The 13,662-nt window shown below is 40.8% G+C and overlaps 2 long non-coding RNA genes across 3 annotated transcripts in view; one reads left to right on the top strand and one right to left on the bottom strand.

Moving 5' to 3' along the window:
• Nucleotides 1-7,542, bottom strand: part of LOC117351496 — an 86,968-nt gene extending 79,426 nt beyond the window's left edge. For both annotated transcript variants that reach the window (XR_004537441.1, XR_004537440.1), the window contains exon 1: nt 7,322-7,542. This is a non-coding gene — a long non-coding RNA (uncharacterized LOC117351496). The remainder of the gene's footprint in view (nt 1-7,321) is intronic.
• Nucleotides 7,543-7,703: 161 nt separating this feature from the next.
• Nucleotides 7,704-13,662, top strand: part of LOC117351555 — a 59,928-nt gene continuing 53,969 nt past the window's right edge. The window contains exon 1 of the long non-coding RNA XR_004537455.1: nt 7,704-7,795. This is a non-coding gene — a long non-coding RNA (uncharacterized LOC117351555). The remainder of the gene's footprint in view (nt 7,796-13,662) is intronic.

Raw genomic sequence — 13,662 nt, 5'->3', positions numbered from 1 at the left:
CAGGTACATAATCGAAATGAAAATACATCTAAAACCCCACCTAAATCAGTACTTGGCGACCTGAAAGATATGTCGTCCAAAGCCGATAATCAAAATGGGTTTTCAGACTTATCTAGAGGCATTTTAGGCCTCTGACTGCCACTGTGCATCCAGAGTGAAAAAGGGCATTTTTTGAGGAGTGGTTAGGGTGGGAGGTAGGCCGACCAAACTTAGTCGTCCTGTAGCGATAAATCGAAAGTTTGATGAGACTGCCTAGACGGAACTTATACGTTGTGACTTAGGCGATCTAAAAACAGTAATAAGTGTCCAGAAAATATCCAAAGTGACCAGATAACCACTGCAGGGGCAAAGTACAGACCCCACACACACGCCTTCAGTGATCACTGACACACCCCCCCCCAAAAAAAAAAAAAAAAAAATTGGAATGAAAACATACATACCTGCCTCCAGAACATCAGCACCTGGCATCGGTAAGCCTAGTAAAGCTGCACAGAAGTGGCTTAAGTAGTCTTGGGAGGGGGGGGGGCCTAGAGACCCATAGAGAGGAGGACCCAGGCCCATAAGCCACTCTAACCACTGCATTCATGGTGAAAAATGTGAACCCATAAAAATTTTAAAAAAAATGTTCTTTGCATTTGGTTTTGGCTCCCTGCCTGGTATGATTGCCATTAGTCAGTTTATATTTTGTGTTTTGTGATATGCTTTTGTTTCTGCTTATGCTTGTTTTATTTTATTTCAGTTGCTTTCTTCCTCTTGACAAAGATTTCATCGAAACACAGCCTGTGTTGAAGAAGTGAGGAGATGTTAGAAGATTGGTTGCCTCTTATGGCATTTCACCTCTGCTTGTGAAGACTTTCTGCTCTCTGTCCTCTTGATTTGAGACTTTTTTGATTATTCAACTTATTATACTGTTTACTGACAGCCCGTTTGCACTAGCACATGCATTTTGTGATACGGAGGCTGGATTTGAACTCTAACCTGTTTGGGATGTTGGTTTTTTGATTTTTTTCCTTTCCGGATGGTCCACAATCATCTTGCTTGCTCCCCTTTTTTTGTTTTTATTAAAAAAACCTGACACATCACTATTGGAATTCCCTTAAGACCGATTATGCTCCTTTTCGTATTCCTTCATGTCATTGTACTTTTTAGATCAATCTCTTTTGTTCAACATCTTTTATGCGTGACTCTCCTTTTTTTTGTTCCTAAGTCATTAACTACAAAAGTTTAAGGCCCCCTTTTATGAAGCCGCATCAGGCTTTTTTTTGTCGCCAGCCACAACAGTATTAGCTCCAATGCTCATAGGAAGTCTGTGAGCATCAGACTTTTTACTGCCACTGCTGGCGATAAAAAAGCCTAACGCTGCTTCATAAATGTGTGTTTGTGGGGGGGGGGGGGGGTTTAAATGTATGTACTATGCTTCAAGCTCAATATAGTTCAGCTCCTAGTGTCTTACTATCCGTCCAACAATCTCAACTAGCATCTAAATATAGGACCGGATAATGACAGATTTACATCAAAACTTTTCAAATCAGTAAATCTGAAAAGTTTTGATGTAAATCTGTCATTATTTATTATACTATGCTTCAGCCAGTAGTAGTATGAAAATGTTTTTAAAAGACCGAAGTGATGCAATTGATTTGAAAAAAGAAATGGTGCTAATCAGAGATGTTCAAATCTTAAAGGACTTTCTGTAAGGCTGGTTGTGCTGTGGCCGCTTAGGAAAACTGTGACCTCCACAGCAATTGCCCTCACAAATGATCCCAGGTTCACATGGGCATTCCATGCCCGAGTAAATTTCAAAATCACATCAGCATGCCATAATGTGTCCCCAGCAAACATCTTACTGCCTATTTCTTGACTTTTCAGGTCATTGCCATGATTAGTAGTAATTGCAATCAGCAAATGAGCACCAGCTAGTCTGATCCTGTTGGTGTGTTAGAAATGCCCTTGTCCTTCCACGGTTCTGCCCCCCAAATGAGGCTGGTCTACAAGAAATATGTGGTCTACAGATGAAAACTAACACAAATGCAGATGAGAAGAGTCAAGAGGAAACTTACGAGGGGGGTTTGAGAAACTGATGGGAGGGGGAGACTTTTCTTATTTCTATGTTTAGCTTTTGGGGGTTTTTCGTAAGGACATTTTTTGTTTCTCAAATATTTTTTATTAATTTTACCAAACAAAATATGTGCTATAATATACAAAATACACCAAGAAAATTGCATATTAATAAAAATTAATTACATCAAAATAAAATCGATCCCAACATAAAATGCATACATCATAACGCATATAAAAACTATATCAATCAACACCATCCCTCCCAAACTTATAACTATCCACTCTCCCCTAAGCCCCTTCTCTGACAACAGACTTGGAGCTATATACTTCTTTTAAATCCTAAAACAGAGCATAATATACAATGCAAAATCCTTCTAAATCTTACCAAAGACCAGGAAAAGATATTGAAACAAGCCACAGAAGAGAGCAACCTCTTGGGTTGCATGTTTAGAGCCATCCTTCTCCCATAGAAGGTCCATATCTATAGGCAACCTGCAATAACTTCAACAGGAGAGATAGACTCAGGGGTTTCCTGGCACCAGTCAATCCAACACCAATATGGCGCTCAGGGCAGATCGCCCCTCACCCCCCCCCCCTTACCATGCCACTGCCCTGAGGATCAGAAGCAAACTGGGGGCCTCCCAAAAAAGGAATGAAACCTTTGTCTATTGTTATATGTCCTCTGTTTGCATTTCTTTTAAAATGGCTACAGCAGCTGCTGGTTTTGACCTCCAGAGGAAATGGCTAAAGTCAGTGGTTCTTAAACCTATCTTGGGGGACCCTGCTGGTATACGTGTGCTATCCCCACTAGTCTCTGGATTCATCTGCTGTGTCTAAAGGAAATAAAATTAACAGATAAGAACATAATTTTTCCATCCTAATTTACAAGGCTCCAGAATTGTACACAATATTCTAAATGAGGCCTTACCAAAATTTTATACAGGGGAATCAATACCTTCTTTTTCTTACTGGCCATACCTCTCCCCTAGCATCCTTCTAGCTTTCGCTGTCGCCTTTTCAACCTGTTTGGCCACCTTTAGATCATCACATACTACGAGTCCCGCTCCTCTTTTGTTTACAAAAGTTTTTCACCCCCTAAACTGTACCATTCCCTCGGATTTTTGCAGCCCAACTGCATGACTTTGTATTTCTTAGCATTAAATCTTAGCTGCCAAATTTCAGACTATTCTTCAAGCTTTGCTAGGTCCTTCCTTATATTATTCACACCATCAGAGGTGTTTACTGCAGACTTTGGTATCATCCGCATAGAGGCAAATCTTACCCGACAGCCCTTCAGCAATATCGCTTACAAAAATAACAGGCCCAAGAACCAAACCTTGAGGAACATCACTGGTAACATCCTTTCCTTTAAGCAATCTTCATTGACAACTATCCTCTGTCGCCTTCTACTCAACTAGTTCCTGACCCAGTCCGTCACTTTGGGGCCCATCCCAAGGTCACTCAGTTTATTTGTTAGACACCTGTTAAATGCTTTGCTAAAATCTAAATACACCACATCTAGCGCACTCCCTCTATCCAATCCTCTGGTCACCCAGTCAAATAAATTGATCAGATTTGTCTGACAAAACCTGCCTCTAGTGAATCCATGTTGTCTCGGATCCTGTAATCCGCTGGATTCCAGAAACGCTACTATTCTCTGTTTTAAAAGCATGTCCACTAATTTACTTACCAGAGAAGTCACACTTACTGGCCTGTCGTTCCCTACTTCCACTTTTATGGAGAGGGACTACATCTGCTCAACTCTAGAGAAGCTTATGATAGCATTGCTATCATAGAACATCTGTGATAATACATAACACAGCATTTTTTTTTTTAGAATTCTGCAATTACGGTACATGCGGAGACAATTACATTCAGTTGGCAGGACTACGTACACATATGAACATTGGAAGACATAAGGCCCTTAACTTGATATTTTGATGTTCCTCATGGGCTGATTCTTCATGGGCTTTTTTGGGAGTCTTGAGTCTTTAAAATATTTGTTTTAAATATTTGATTATATAGCATTTTTTAATGCTTCTACTTTCTGCTTTACTATGGAAAATGGATTTCTTTTCTGCCTTTTCAATGAATTTATGCATATGTTCACTGCTCTGATAGTTCGCTACAGAGAGGGATATCAAAACTGAAATAAACTTGGTAAACTTTCACATACCAGGCTGAGGAATGAAAAAGACCAGGTACGGTTTATCAAAAGCCTGAAAAATGTACTTTTGGATACAGCCTTTATTCTAAAATCCATGAGTAAAAGATAATGCAGTTCTAGGACACTTGAACGGTAATGTGCACAGATGTTCAGGTAGAAATCAAACACACCTATTATCCTAATATCCTTTTCTGAAAGTGTCCAAAGTTCACATTCCTAGGTAAATCGAGTAAGTGAAGGTCACTCTCTCGTCCCTTGGCCTTCTTATTGCTGTGAAGCCTGATGGGTGAGAACTCAAGCAGAAAACGCCAGCTGCTGGGTGTGAAGGCAATGACCTATGGTGCCTTTAATTTGGATGCCCCCCTCCCCCCCCCCCCCCCACTGTCCCCAGGCTGCTTCACAAAGGAAGAAGCGAGTCTAGGGAGTCTGAAATAGGAGGAAACAGTGAGAATCAAGGGCGAGCTGCTGAAAGTGAAAGACAGCATACTATCTATGGTTACAGAGTGAATAACAAAATGGACCTGGCAATCCAGGCCTGGCACCTCTTTCCCTAACCACTGATAAGAGCACAAAAAAATACAGTACATATATACCATCTGTTTAACTTTCAAATTACATCATACAAATCTATTTGAACTATGTGGCCCGTAACAGTGCTCTGTCAATAGGCTTTTAGTATTTCCCCCATCCCTCCTTTTTACAAAACCACGAAAGCAGTTTTCAGCGCAGACCAGCACGCTGAATGCTCTGTGCAGCTCCCGAAACTGAGCGTCGGGGGAGCAGCACAAAGAATTCAGCGCGCTAGCCTGCACTAAAAAAACCGCTTCTGCAGTTTTGTAAAAAGGGGGTTGGGGGGGTTATATGAATGAAGAAGTGCATTTAAAATATAGAAATGTAAGACCATAGGAATAAAGCTGGAACTTGCGGTGGTACTACATGAGAATCACAGTTTCCCAGTGTTTTAAATTATTTATCCAATTAATTAATTAGTTCCCAAGTTTCTATGAGCGTCGGGAGCCGCGCAGGCCATTCAGCGCGGCTCCCTACGCTAAAAACTGCTATCGCAGTTTGATGGAAGAGGGCTTTTATCTTTGGTTTAAAAGACGTCCTCCTTACCTTTTGTAAGCCTATCTACAGCATACCCCTTAGGCGAGGTTTTGCTCTTTTTGCCTGTCCACTCTTTATCCTAGCCAGGTTTGCCCTCATGCACTATAAAATTATATTGTGATTACCATAGGCAATGGAACGCTTTTTTGTTTGGGGGGGGTCCGTAAGCTCCAGCAGATCACAATCAATCATAAAATGTAACAGAAAATACATTTCTAACAATTTTAAGAGCCAAAATTAGTCATGATATTTAGCAAAAAGATATGTTTTCAACATTTTTCTAAAGGCTGAATAAGATAGAAAAATTTATTTCTCCCATAGAGCTGCCTGAAAAGCCAACATTTTACAAAAGAAACGTTTATAGACACCTCCCTTTACTGATGGAAAATCAACGAGGCGTACTACACGTAAATATTTCCTATCAGCAAATTTGAAAGACAGCCAATGTAGTTTCTCACATACATTGTAAAACTAAGCAAGCCAGATCCCGCACAGTCATTGCCAGATCCTGTAGTCAATGCCAACTGAAAACTATGTCCTTTTCATACACACAGAACAGAGATACACCCTTGCCCAATATGGAATAATCACAAACTAAAAATAGAAATATGTAGACAAAAGTTAAACTGAACCGCCAAGAAACCAGACTCTGCATACAATGCAACACCACAACACCACAAAAACAGTGACACATTCCCCTAATACTGTGCAAAATATAAAGACAGTAGATGTAAACTTGAAAAAACTGATACATAACAATCACCACTTTACAAATAAACAAATAAAAATAAAACAAATAATGAGAAATAAGAAAATACCATTTTGTTGGACTAATCCATTGTTCAATTAGCTTTCAGAGGCCACATCTTCAGAACAGTACAGTATATTGCTGTTATGGTATCCTGTCCTGAGGAAAGGGGTTTAGTCCAAAAAATTGCCTTATTTCCATTTCCTGTTTATAAACTTTTATCAATACAGTTACAATACTACTTGATTCTAAGTAAAGCAACAAAAAAATCTTTCTACCTTTTGTCGTTTCTGCTTTAATCATCTTCTCTTTGCTCTCTCCTCTCTCCCTTCCATGCAACATCTGCCCTCTCTTTGCCCCTTCCACCCAGCTTCTGCCCTCTCTCCCTACCCCTTCCATCTACTGCCCACACTCTCTCTGCCCCTTCCATCTACTGCCCACCCTCTCTCTCTTCCATATGGCATCTTCCCTCTTTCTATGTCCCTTCAATAAACTGTATATCTGGGGTCCCTTCTCTCCTTTGCACATGATTCATTTCAGCTTCACCCCCTCAACATTTTCTGTGGCCAGCTGTGCACCCCCTTGGCGCGTGCACCCGGGGCAGATATCCCCCCCCCCTTGGTATGCCACTGCCGCACAGCCCCTGCCGACCCACAGGAGCATGGAAAGCTTGCTCCTGCCCTTGCTGCACCTCTGGACCACCAGAGGAAGTATGGCAGGACATGGAGCAGAACCGGTGCGAAGTACCCCCGTTCTGACGTCTATGGTAACTACCATCCTAAGTCATTCTTTCTTTGTCTGGTCACTGTATACCAGGGATCTCAAAGTCCCTCTTTGAGGGCCACAACCCAGTCAGGTTTTCAGGATTTCCCCAATGAATATGCATTGAAAGCAATGCATGCACATAGATCTCATACATATTCATTGGGGAAATCCTGAAAACCCGACTGGCTTGCGGCCCTCAAGGCGGGACTTTGAGACCCCTGCTGTATACAATTTCACACCAAAACATGACTATTGGTCACCTGTCTAACTAACATCCTCATATCCTAGAATTTACTAGCTATAAAATCATTTTTACCACTCATTTTGTTTATTTTTTTGTATATATATTTTACATCTCTTTCAGCAGCACGTGCTTATTTTTTTCACTCCTTCTCAATCATCTCACTAATGCATTTTTAAAACAGTTCGTTCAAAAGATACTGTTTACACTTTTAACTCCTTCCGTTTGTACTTACGGTATCTTCTGTTCCAAACTGAAGCGATTCCCTTAGCCTCGGCGACGATTTGCAGCCCCGTCACGTGATTTCCCATTTCCCGCCTTTTTCGCTCCGTTGCCTCCCTCAGGGGGGGGGGGGGGGATAACTTTGCAGGACTCCTCTTGTCCTCCTTCGCCTTGTCTCGTGGACAGACCATGCACATCAAAGATGCCGCGCGTTGGTCACCAGCTTCAGTAGCGTCCTGGGGGGGGGGAGCACCACCTCTCCGTCTCCCTGGCGCGCGCCAGTCCCTTTATATCTTCTGCGTGAGCAGCCACCGCGCTCCCTGACGTCACTTCCTGGTCCCGCGCCTAGACGTCAGAGAGATCGCCCAAAAGGACGCGAGGTACAGAGAAGGGATGCGCGTGGGCAGGGGAGGGGCGCCGGCCCCGCCCCGGAGGCCGCTCACCCCCCGCTACGCCACTGAGTGTGAGGTGTCTAGAGCCACTGGAGGTATGTTTTTTTTGTTGTTTCAAGGATTGGGTGAGTGGAAGAGTGAAGGAAGTTTCAAAGGTGCGTTAACATGAAGTCAGGGAGTGGAAACACAATTTGTCTGTACCATTATCCAGCCCTTTAAAAGACAGCAGCAGGCCAGAAACACCCAAGTTTTCCAACTGCCCCAATACAAATCAAAATGTAACCCAGGTTCACTAACCCATCATAATGGAGGGCCATTAAGTTTTTGTGTGGTAAAATAGCGCAGCTGTGCTAACCTTAGTTTAATAAATACGGGCTTTAATTGACTCTCTTTACAGAAAGGACTGACCTGACCTCGCCCTCCTCCCAAAGTACTAGAAGCATCAGCAATTTAACTTCAAACCCCCCCCCTTTTTTTTTTTTTTTTTTACAAAACTCTAGCACATTTTTTTAGCGCTGGCTGTGGCACTAACAGCTCCCACACTCATAGGAATTATTATTTTTTATAAATCTTTATTTATTTTCGAACTTACAATAAGTGTGTCAATATGTTAAAACAGATTAACAATAAGTATATCACTTAATAATCATCAATAGTACAAATGATATATTCTTAACTCCCACCCCTTCCTATTATATAATCATATAATCAATACCTTGTACAATATGTAATAATAAAATTATCCCCCCTCCCCCCCTCATAATTGAACCTGTAAATTTAAGGGAAAAAAAATTGTCATCTAATCAGTACAATATTTTGTTAATGGCTCCCACACATCTTGAAATTTCCTAAAACATCCTCGCTGTATTGCAATAAATCTTTCCATTTTATAAATATGACACAAGGAATTCCACCAGAAAGTATAATTTAATCTACTCCAGTTTTTCCAATTATACGTAATTTGTTGAATGGCAACCCCAATAGGAATTATTTAAGTATCGGCTCTTACCGTGCAGCCGGCGCTAAAAAACGTGCTATGGTTTTGTAAAAGGGGGTAAATCATTTGTGTGGGAGTTACATTGTAGCAGAAGCAGGAAGTCTGCAAGCCCTCATGTCTTATTTGAGAAGTTTGGAAAAGACTAGGGTTACCAGATGCTTTCCTTCGGGAAAATCCGGCCCCGTGACCACGTCCCCCATGACCGCCCATTCCACCTCTGTCACGCCCTGTTCCGGCCCCAGCCCCTCCCCCAGATGGCATCCGCACATGCGCGGACGCAACGCAGTGACATCATGCGCTCGTGGGCATGACATCACCGCGTTGCACGAATGCCCCTTCACGACGTGATTTTGTCAGGAAGCTTTTCAAAACACGGACAAAGTGCCAGGTTTTGAAAAGCCATCCAAACCCCTGGACATGTCCTCAAAAGGAGGACTTGTCCAGGAAAATCCGGACGTCTGATAACCCTAGAAAAGACCAATAACTGCTTACAAATTCTACATCCAGGGTTTTCTGTGCTGAACATGCCTGAGGGCACACTCCGTGCTGCAATTCATCCAATCAGTAAAGTAATGGACTGAAGAATTTATATATCTGTGGGTCTCTAGCCAAGGCCCTTTCTATATTCCTAGACCCCCATCTGATCTCTTTACACCTTCCCCCAACCCTCTACTCAGGGCCGGATTTTCCTATAGGCTAACTAGGCTTCAGCCTAGGGCCTCAAGATCAAGAGGGGCCTACATTCAAATTGTTAGTAAAATTAAAATTACACTATTCTAAAAACAGTGAACACTAAAACACTGAACCAAAAATAAGGAGAAATTCTGCGCTTCGAATCCGGAACCGGCTCCGGCCGCAACGGGGCGCCGACTCGGCTTCTCCCTTTCTTTTTCTCGCCCTGGGAGGAGGATCAGGGAGGGAAAGACGTCAGTCCGGAAACAGCTGGGCAAAGCCCAGCCCCGCGGGGAGAGAGGCAAAACGTGGATCCGTCAGGACAGGGTGGCCCAGACTGGCATGGGAGGGGGGGCAGGCAGGCTGGCATCGGAGGGGGGGTGGGAGGGTTTAATGGAAGGCAGGCAGGCAGGATAGCATGGGGGGGGGGTGTTCAATGGAAGGGGGATGGGAGACAGGCGAGCGTCGGAGGGGAGGTGAGGTGAGGAAGGATGCACTGGGGGCACTATGGACATAGGAAGGGGCAATGTTGTGTGTTATGTTTGATTAGTTATTGTTACAAGTACTATATATGGTGCTGAGAATAAATGTCCAAATAAGTGTTCTCGACTTTTTTTTATTTATTATCCGTGTCACATTTTTTAGTACCAATAACAACATGTTTCATTTAACATATTGATATATATCACAGTAATGATGTATTTTATTATCTCTCATGTAATTTACAAACTTAAAAATGGGAGGTGAAAGGGCCTCATAAGTGGAATAGCCTAGGGCCTCTTTTCATCTCAATCCGGCCCTGCCTCTACTCCAGTAGTGTTACTGCCTCAGTACCTACAAACTACATTCACCTCAGAAAACAACTGGGTCCTTAGAAGAACAGATAAATGTTAGCAGTGTATTTTATTTATTAAAGTTGTATCTTAAGCAGAATGTAATTGGATGCTGATTATCACATACAATAGATTTTAAATGCTCATTGTACTGGAAACACAATCTACCTTAAATTGGAACTTCTGCATTGTAATTGAATATTGCACATAATGAATTTCAAAATACTTAAGTCACACGGTAAATAAATTGTTCTTTTCCCTGCATTGTAATTGAATAATGATCATGGTAAGAAATATATTTTTAAATCCTCATTGTATTCAAAGAAAATATACCTTTTCATATTATAACCCACGTATTATAATTATGTGATTATCATATGGACCATGTATCTAATGATCTCTTTGTAAAAACTTGTATCAAGTTTCAAGTTTAATAACAATTTATATACTGCCTTTCAGTCTTCTAAGCGGTCTGTACATAATAAAATAGGGTAACATACATTAAAACATACAGGACCTACTGGAACGATAGGAATAAGGTAAAGAATTAAATTATAAAATAGGAAAGAGAGCCATATAGGGGAAATACATATGTTTTAATAACATTTACCCCCTTTTACAAAACCACGGAAGCAGTTTATCCCTCTATCCAATTAGTCCGACTCAACTTTAGCAATTTTCAGGGACATAAAACAAATATCCCTTAACACACATGAAACAACTTAAACCTCTGTTACCTCAGGTACAAAATTAAGGGCCTTTTTACAAAAGGACTTTAAGCTCTTAATGAGCAGTTTACATGAAGAAACAGGCTACTGTATGACCATGTTAAGGGGTTTTGTGGTGGTTTACCTATATCTCCAAGTTAAACCATATGTACCTGCATTTTTCAGGTTTTATTCCCTCAGGGGGAGTGGCATGGGTGGAGACTGGGCATGGAAGTGTTAGCCAGCTAGCACAATACACAACCATGTGCCAACTGGCAAACACAGAGTTAACAGGGGGGCCACTTAGAATGCCCCCCTCCACCTGTACCTGAATGTAGCTCTCGTTAAGCTACAACTGAAAAGAAATTGTAAAATTTACTGATTTTCTGCTTCTTCTGGGAGTTTCTGAATTTTCTGCATTGTCTTGACATTTCATTTTTTGGGAATTTCCTCCTTGGTTATGATTTTTTATTGCACTTGTTCTGTTGTTTTTTTTTCTTTGTGTGATATGAGTCCAGGCTCATTATACAATGAAACCGAATAGACAGGGGGCTTAGATCCTTAGTTATGAGGAGATAGCTCTATAGGAAAGAAGTCTGCAAGAAGTTGGCCAAAATGCTATAAATCCATGCAATTATTCCATACTTTTTTTAAAGATTTCTAATATTACTCTTTGTATAAACATTTCTTTAGGCTCAGTTTTCCATTAGCCTTATCTCAGTAGGGCAACGCTACCACATTATTGCAAATAATTACCTGATAGCAGAGGTTGCTAAGGACACGTCACTAACCCATTATCTCTTTCTTAGTCTAATTATAAATTCAAATAGGGTTTATACTTGCACCGTAATCTAGTCTTGTAATATTTTTATTGTAGAAATGTTAGTAACAATTCAGGTTCAGTCCTTGAGGGCAGCAAACAGTCCAGATTTTCAGGATATTCCTAATGAATAAGCATTTAATAGAGGTCTTCAGTATGCCCACCCCCTTTCTCTTCCCTTCCCTCTTTTTTTTACTTCGATGTATTTTTTGCTTTCCAGCTCCCTTTCCTCCGTATTGTTCCTCATGGTCTCTGTCTTTACATGTTCCCCTTTAAAAAAAATTTTTTCTTTCCTCTTTTTAACTGATTTTTTATATGTAGATATATATATATATATATATATATATATATATATATAAAGTATATTATTATTTCTTATATACCGCTATACCGTGAAGTTCGAAGCGGTTTACAATAAAGATACATTTTGATAGTACATGAGATGCAAACAGTTTACAATAAAGATACGTTTAGTCCGTACATGGGGTGTAAGTGGTTTACAGTAAATATACATTTTGTCAGTACATGGTATACAAGTGGGTTACAGTAAAGATATATTTTGTCAGTGCATGGGATATAAGTGGGTTACAATATAAATGGTTTACTATAAAGGTGCATTTTGTCAGTGCATGGGATATAGGTGGGTTACAATAAGGATACATTTTGTCAGTACATGGGTTACAATAAAGATTAGTTTTGTCAGTACATGGAGTGCAGGTGGGTTACAGTAAAGAGACATTATGTCAGTACATGAGATTCATGGTGGAAGGTATAAGTTAGTTTCGAACCTTGGATTGGGGGCGAGGTGTGGAAGAGGGTCGTGGCGAGGAAGAGTTGGGTATGGGAATTTAGAATTTGTTAAACAGTCGAGTTTCAGGGATTTTCTAAAGTCTGCGTATGTAGTGGCCTCAAGTATGGGCTTTTCAAGCCATGTGTTCAGCCTGGCTGCCTGGAATGATAACATTCTATCTAGAAACTTTTTGTATTGGTAAGATTTCAAGGAGGGGTAATTAAATAGGTTTGTTCTGCGAGTGCTCTTGTTGGACTTGTTGGGGGAGAACTGGGAGATTAGGTAAACTGGAAGAATCCCAAAGACAGCTTTGTAACAGAAGCAGCAAACTTGAAGAGTTTACATTATTGTAAACAGTTTAGGTATATCAAATGACGAATAAACTTGGAAAACTTGGCAGTAGGGTCATGAGTATCCTGAAAATCTGGCTTGTTTTCAGCCTTCAAAAACTGAATTTGGATGAGCTGCAAAGATTCATCTTTGTGAACGTTATATTCTGTCATTGAGTCATAGCAACAAATTATCACCATGGATACATAAGTGTGAATGCCCTCATATTTGGGAATCAATAGCTGATAATAGTTGAAAGAGGCTATTAGAGTCAAAAGATTATCCTTCAATGAATGTAAAAAGGATCCAAATGAAGAAAACAAGAAGCAACATAAGAACCGGCAAATTAGATGCAAAGCACAGATAAAGAAGACGAAAAGAGAATATGAAGAAAAGAGAAACTTGCCACAGATGCAAAAATTCACAGTAATAACATTTTCAGGTACATCAGAAGCAGAAAACTGGCAGGAAATCTGTGAGACCGTTAGATCAAAAGGGGAACTCAAGGAGAAACTGAATGGGTGTGTGTGGTGCAGTGGTTAAAGCTATAGCCTCGGCAACCTGAGGTTGTGGGTTTGAATCCCACATTGCTCCTTATGACCCTGGGCAAGTCACTTAATCCCCATTGCCCCAGGTACATTAGATAGAGTGGAAGCCCACCAGGACAGATAGGGGAAAAATGCTTGATTAGGATATGCGGAATATAAATTATATAAAAAAAACAAATGAATTCTTGCTTTGTTCTTAACAGAAGATGTAAGATCTACCTGTACCAGAAATGGTTTTTAAGAGTAACAATACAGGGGGACCGAA

This window comes from Geotrypetes seraphini, chromosome 18 (assembly GCF_902459505.1).
Source record: "Geotrypetes seraphini chromosome 18, aGeoSer1.1, whole genome shotgun sequence".
NCBI classification, from domain to species: domain Eukaryota; kingdom Metazoa; phylum Chordata; class Amphibia; order Gymnophiona; family Dermophiidae; genus Geotrypetes; species Geotrypetes seraphini.
This window is presented reverse-complemented; position numbering and strand designations above follow the sequence as displayed.